At 37.3% G+C, this 6564-nt stretch overlaps 1 non-coding gene across 1 annotated transcript; it reads right to left on the bottom strand.

Moving 5' to 3' along the window:
• Positions 1 to 4831: 4831 nt before the first annotated feature.
• On the bottom strand, positions 4832 to 4934 carry LOC137751650 (U6 spliceosomal RNA). Its single transcript, XR_011070901.1, has one exon. It is a non-coding gene; the product is annotated as a U6 spliceosomal RNA (small nuclear RNA).
• Positions 4935 to 6564: the final 1630 nt, after the last annotated feature.

Below are 6564 nucleotides of genomic sequence, written 5' to 3' on the forward strand. Positions count from 1 at the left end.
CTTGGTGGTCAGTTGAGGTGTGGATGAAGGACTAGGGTTGCCAGTTGCTGGGTATAAAACCTGGTAGTTTATGCTTGTGAGGTGAATTCCTCCCTGTGAGGTGGGAGAGAAGAGGCAAGCTCACTAATTGAAACCAGGGGCTGGGGAAGGAGGCCCCCTGTTGTAAAAGGCATAGAAATATGGCTTATATGAAGCCACGGGAGACAGAAGAAGCAAACAGAAGAAGCCTTGTGACCAGAAAATGGAATCAAGCCTTAAGATGACTTTGTGACAGAAACTGTAAAATTCTTGATGTCTCTGTTATATAACATTTAATCTTCAATATAGGATATGGCTTTGCTATGGGAGACTTGGGGGACCAGGTAGAAGCACTACAAAACTGGACATGGAAGAAAAAACAGAGAAAGAAATTCTGGAGATAACTGATAATTCCTAAAGCCAGGGGAGGAAAAACCCTAATACTGAGAAAGTAATCAAGAACATAAAAACTTTCTATATTAATTCATTTCATAAAAGTTAATGTGGTAGAACAACTGATATTTATTTTAAAATAAATACGTTTAGGAAGTTCAGGGAGATGCATGAAGAAATAACATCTGTAAAGAACAAAGAAATAATGAAATAAAACCCAGGATGAAATGAAGCAAAAAAAGGCTGGATGTGAAAAAGAGTAATTAAAAATCCTGAAAATGAATAATATAGCCAGTGAAATTAAAAACTCTATTGATGAAATACACTCTACATTAGACACAGGCAAAGAGGAATTAGTAAATTGGAAGAGAGTAATGAATAATTCACCCAGAAAGCAGCAGAGTTAGAGATGAAAAATATGACTATGAAAGAGCATTTTAGATACCTGGAGAATACACTGACAGGCTCCTGTATACATCTAGTAACAGTACCAAAAGGAAAAGAGTACCTTGCAGCAAATGGAAAGGAAGAATGATGAGACTGACAGCAAACTTCTTCCCAGTAAGAGTATGTGTCAGATGTGTATCCATATAATCAGCTAAAGGAAAATAGCTGCCAGTTTAAAATTTTGTACCTAATTGAATTACCATTTAATGCAGAGGTCAAAATGAAGACATTTCAGGCATACAGAGACTAAGGGAGATTGCAACAGTCAGATACTAAAAGAACTATTAAACAGGAAGGGATGGAACACATGCAAAAACTTTGAGCAAATTAGTAAATTCAGTAATATACTAATTGGAAAATAAAATACATTTTTTTTGTGTGTTTAGAACAAAAGTAGGGGCAGTAAGTGTGTAGCTAGCATAGGCTATGAGCTTTGTGATCTGAGAAAAATAGAACTATTGTGTGACTTTAGACTTTTTAGAAAAATTTCCACAGCTGTTCAGAGTATTGGATGCTCATGGCTCAAAGCTGAGTCTCTATCATTTGAATTGTTCCTTCACCCAAGGTTAGGCCCCTTTCTGGGGGCAGCCCATATCCAACAACTTGTTGATGTAGGAATACAAAAGTCTGGCTTTTTTGCCTCAGAGTTGGACAACTCTGAAGGGTCATCCCAACTCCATAACATCTCATGGGATCTGCTGAGGTCTCTCTTGTATCTGTCTCTCAGTTCAACTTCTCCTTCAGCCCAGTGCTTGCTTTCCTTTTTTCTTACAACATTTCTCAAAAATCTTTAGCATGCAAATCTCTGTCTCAGAGTCTGTTTCCAGGGATACTGACCTAGAAAAATTTGGAACCAGAAATGGTCCCAGGAAGCAGACTCTAAAATGGGATATTAGAGCTGGGTCACTCACTGACCAGATGACAGAACTCCATCACTGCTGGTAGGTGGAGTACTGATAACCCCTAGAATGATGTAGCAGTGAAAGAGCTAAATTTTTATCAGTGATGACTTGGGATTGGACACCAGTGGAACAGAATGCACTGGCAAGGAAAAGATCTCAGGCTTTGAGAGATTTATAGGAAGTAGTAACTATATGGACCATGGAATTGGATGGCTTTTGCCATCAGTGAGAAAGAAGCACAATGCTTTAGCAGGCTTCTTTGCATTCTGGAGGAGGCATATTTCACTCTGGAGAATATTACCCTGATCCATTTAGTAAGCTGAGCCCAGAGCAGAACAGAGTCCGGCAGCATGTCTAGATACAGGACAAGCAGTTTTGCTACTTGGACCACATAACCTTGCAGGTCCAATGATATTAATGGTATATGTGGTAGAAAAATGCTATGGAATTTAAGGCAAGCCCCAGTAGGAAAATCATAACCTAGACTCCTAGGATTTTGGAGTAAGGCCATGTCATCCACTGCAGAAAATTATGCTCCATTTTAAAAACAGCCTCTGGCATGCTACTGGGCCCTGGTTGAGAGGAAGCCTCTGAGGATGGAAACTCAAATAACCATGTGATCAGAACTGACCCTCATGGAATGTGTTCTGTCAGAACCATCATGTTATAATGTTGGGAAAGCCCAATGCAATTCATTAATAATGTGGAAGTGAGATTAGGCAAGATTGGGGCCAGAAGCTGCAGGAAATCTTGAAAAGCAAGTGGCCCAGGCTTCTATGTCATCCATCACCTATGGTTACATCGGAGGTTTCTTGTTATCAGACGAGAAAGGAGAAAGGTCTAACATAATTTATGGATGAGTTGACTTCCTATGTGGGTTAAAGTTGAAAGCGGATTGCTCAGGAGTGGCCCTAAAAGAGAGTTGTGAGGGAAAATCCTCCCAATGGAAAGAGCTTTAGGTGGTTCATCTGGTAATCTATTTTGTATTTTGATGAAGTCCAATTTGGCAGTTTTTGCTTTATGATTTTCACTTTTTGTGCAAACTAAGAAATTATTGCCTAACCTAACATCATGAAGATTTTTCTCCTATGTTTCCTTCCAGAATTTTATAATTTTATGTTATACATTTAGGTCTGTGACCCTTTTCAAGTTAATATTTTATATCTTATTAGGTAAGGGTTGAGGTCTCCCCTCCTTTTTGTTTATATATGTTCTAGCACCATTTGATGAAAACAATATTATCTCTCCATTCAATTAACTTGGCACCTTTGTCAAAAGTATGCCATATATATGTAGATGACCAAAGATAATTAAGAAATAATTAATAAACTTTGTTTTTTTAATAGTTTCAGATTTATAGAATAATTGAACTGATAGCACATAGAATTCCATATACCTACTCCACTCTTACCCCTTAACCCTTATCCCCACACAGAGTTTGGTCTATTATTAATATCTTGTATTAGTGCAGTACATTTGTTACAGTAAATGAGCCAATATTGAAGCATTATTATTAACTATAGTCAATAACTACATTGCTTCATTCTTTGTGTTGTACAGTTCTAGGGGTTTTGAAAAATGCATGATAACATGTATCCACCATTAGTTTTACACAGAATAGCGTCACCACCCTGAAAAATCTGTGTTCAAGCTATTCATTTTATACCTCCTTCCCTTGGAATCCTTGGCAGCCAATGATATTTTTATTGTCTCTATAGTTTTGTCTGTTCCAAAATGTCATATAGTTGAAATCAGACAGTATATAGCTTTTTCAGACTGGCTTCTTTCATTTATCAATATGCATTTAAGTTTCCTCCATGTCTTTTCATGGCTTGATAGCTCATTTCTTTCTTTATTTTTTTAATTAGATCTTTATTGGAGCTTAATTGCTTCACCATACTGTTAGTTTCTGTTGTACACCAAAGTGAAACAGTCATAGGCATACATATGTCTCCATATCTCCTCCCTCTTGAGCCTCCCTCTCATCCTCTCTATCCCACCCCTCTAAGTCATTGCAAAGTACCGAGCTGATCTCCCTGTACTATGCTGCTGCTTTCCACTAGCTAACTATTTTACACTCAGTAGTGTATATATGTCAATGCTACTCTCACTTCGCCCCAGCTTCCCCCTCCCACTCCGTGTCCTCAAGTCCATTCTCTATGTCTACATCTTTATTCCTGCCCTGCAACTAGGTTCATCAGTACCATTTTTATTTTCTGACTTACGTCACTCTGTATGAAAGACTCTAGGTCCATCCACCTCACTACAAATAACTCAATTTTGTTTCTTTTTATGGCTGAGTAATATTCCATTGTATATTTGTGCCACATCTTCTTTATCCATTCATCTGTTGATGGACATTTAGGTTGGTTCCATGTCCTGGCTATTGTAAATAGTGCTGCAATGAACTTTGTGGTACATGTCTCTTTTTTTTTTTTTTTTTAATCAGTCATCAATTTTATACACATCAGTGTATACATGTCAATCCCAATCCCCCAATTCAGCACACCACCATCCCCACCCCACCACGGTATTCCCCCCTTGGTGTCCATATGTTTGTTCTCTACATCTGTGTCTCAACTTCTGCCCTGCAAACCGGTTCATCTGTACCATTTTTCCATACATGCGTTAATATACGATATTTGTTTTTCTCTTTCTGACTTACTTCACTCTGTATGACAGTCTCTAGATCCATCCACGTCTCAACAAATGACTCAATTTCGTTCCTTTTTATGGCTGAGTAATATCCCATTGTATATATGAACCACCTCTTCTTTATCCATTCGCCTGTTGATGGGCATTTAGGTTGCTTCCACGACCTGGCTATTGTAAATAGTGCTGCAATGAACATTGGGGAGCATGTCTCTTTTTGAATTATGGTTTTCTCAGGGTATATGCCCAGCAGTGGGATTGGTGGGTCATATGGTAGTTCTATTTTTAATTTTTTGAGGAATCTCCATTCTGTTTTCCATAGTGGTTGTATCAATTTACATTCCCACCAACAGTGCAGGAGGGTTCCCATTTTACCACACCCTTTCCAACGTTTATTGTTTCTAGATTTTTTGATAATAAAAAGTATGGAATGCTCCACGAATTTGCATGTCATCCTTGCAGAGGGGCCATGCTAATCTTCTCTGTATCGTTCCAATTTTAGTATATGTGCTGCCAAAGCAAGCATGCTCATTTCTTTTTATGACTGAATAATATTACATTGTATAGATGTACCATAGTTTGTTTATCCATTCATGTATTGAAGACATATTGGTTGCTTCCAGGTTTTGGTGATTATAAATAAAGCTGATATAAACATTCATGCACAGATTTTTGTGCAGACATACATTTTTAACTTAATTGGGTAACTAGGAGCACAGTCACTGGATTGTAAGGGAAGATTATGCTCAGCTTTGTAAGAAATTGTCTTCCAAAATGATTGTACCCATTTTGCAGTCCCACCAGCAATGAATGAGAGTTCTTGTTGCTCCACATCCTCACCAGCATTTGGGATTATCAGCCTTTTTTTGTTTTTTTTTAATTTTAGCCATTCTAATATGTGTGTAGTGTTGTTTTAGTTTTCAATTCCCTAATGACTTATGATGTTGAGCATCTTTTCATTTGCTTATTTATTTGCCATCTGTATATCTTCTTGGGTGAAGTTTCTGTTTAGATCTTTTACGCATTCTAAAATTCGGTTGTTTGTTTCCTTATTGTCTAGTTTAGAAAGTTTTCTGCATGTTTTGAACACAAGTTCTTATTTGGATATGTGTTTTGCAAATATTTTCTCCAAGTTTTGGCTTGCCTCTTCACCTAAGAAAATTTTAAACTAAGTTTTTAATGTCAATAATTTAAAGTAACTGCTATGAAAAGAAATCAATAGCTTCCAAACTGGTATAGAAATTAAAAAAGCACTAGAAAGTATTAAAAATCTATAAATGAAGACTATTAGAGTAAAGATGCAAACACAACATGGTAATTGGAAAGTGAAAGATAGAAAACAGAGATACGGACAAATATATCAATCACAACAAGTGTAAGCATATTAAACTCTCCTATTAAAATATCTCTAGTATCAAACTGGACTAAAATATGTTACTATTAACAGAACATACAGAAGAGTTGATAATTAAGAAATGAAAAAATAAATAGTTGAGTAAGTACTCTGAAGATAATAAATAGAAAGTTATTTTAGCTATGTTAATATCAGACAAAATAGAATTCATTTATTTATTTATTTAAATTTTATATTTTAGTTAATTAATTTTTTTTGGCTGCGTTGGGTCCTCGTTGCTGTGTGCAGGCTTTCTCTAGCTGTGGCGAGCGGGGGCTACTCGTCGTTGTGATGCACAGGCTTCTCATTGTGGTGGCTTCCCTTGTTGCAGAGCACGGGATCTAGGTGCATGGGCTTCAGTAGTTGTGGCACACAGGCTCAGTAGCTGTGGCTCACGGGCTCTAGATCACAGCCTCAGTAGTTGTGGCATACGGGCTTAGTTGCTCCACGGCATGTGGGATCTTCCCGGACCAGGGTTCGAACCCGTGTCCCCTGCATTGGCAGGTGAACTCTTAACCGCTGCGCCACCAGGGAAGTCCCCAAGATAGAATTTAGAATGTATTCCTGGAATGAAAGGATGACTCACCACCAGAAAAAAATACCATAACACAACACATCAAATTTATAGATTAAGGAAAAAAACTCTTAATTATATCAATAGATATATAAGCATTTGACAAAATTCAACATTTAGGTATAGTCAAATAATGTTGCTATGCCACAGTTAAAATCAATTAACTAGAGCTAAAAGCAACCCAA

The sequence above is a fragment of the Eschrichtius robustus genome, chromosome 17 (assembly GCF_028021215.1).
Source record: "Eschrichtius robustus isolate mEscRob2 chromosome 17, mEscRob2.pri, whole genome shotgun sequence".
NCBI lineage: Eukaryota > Metazoa > Chordata > Mammalia > Artiodactyla > Eschrichtiidae > Eschrichtius > Eschrichtius robustus.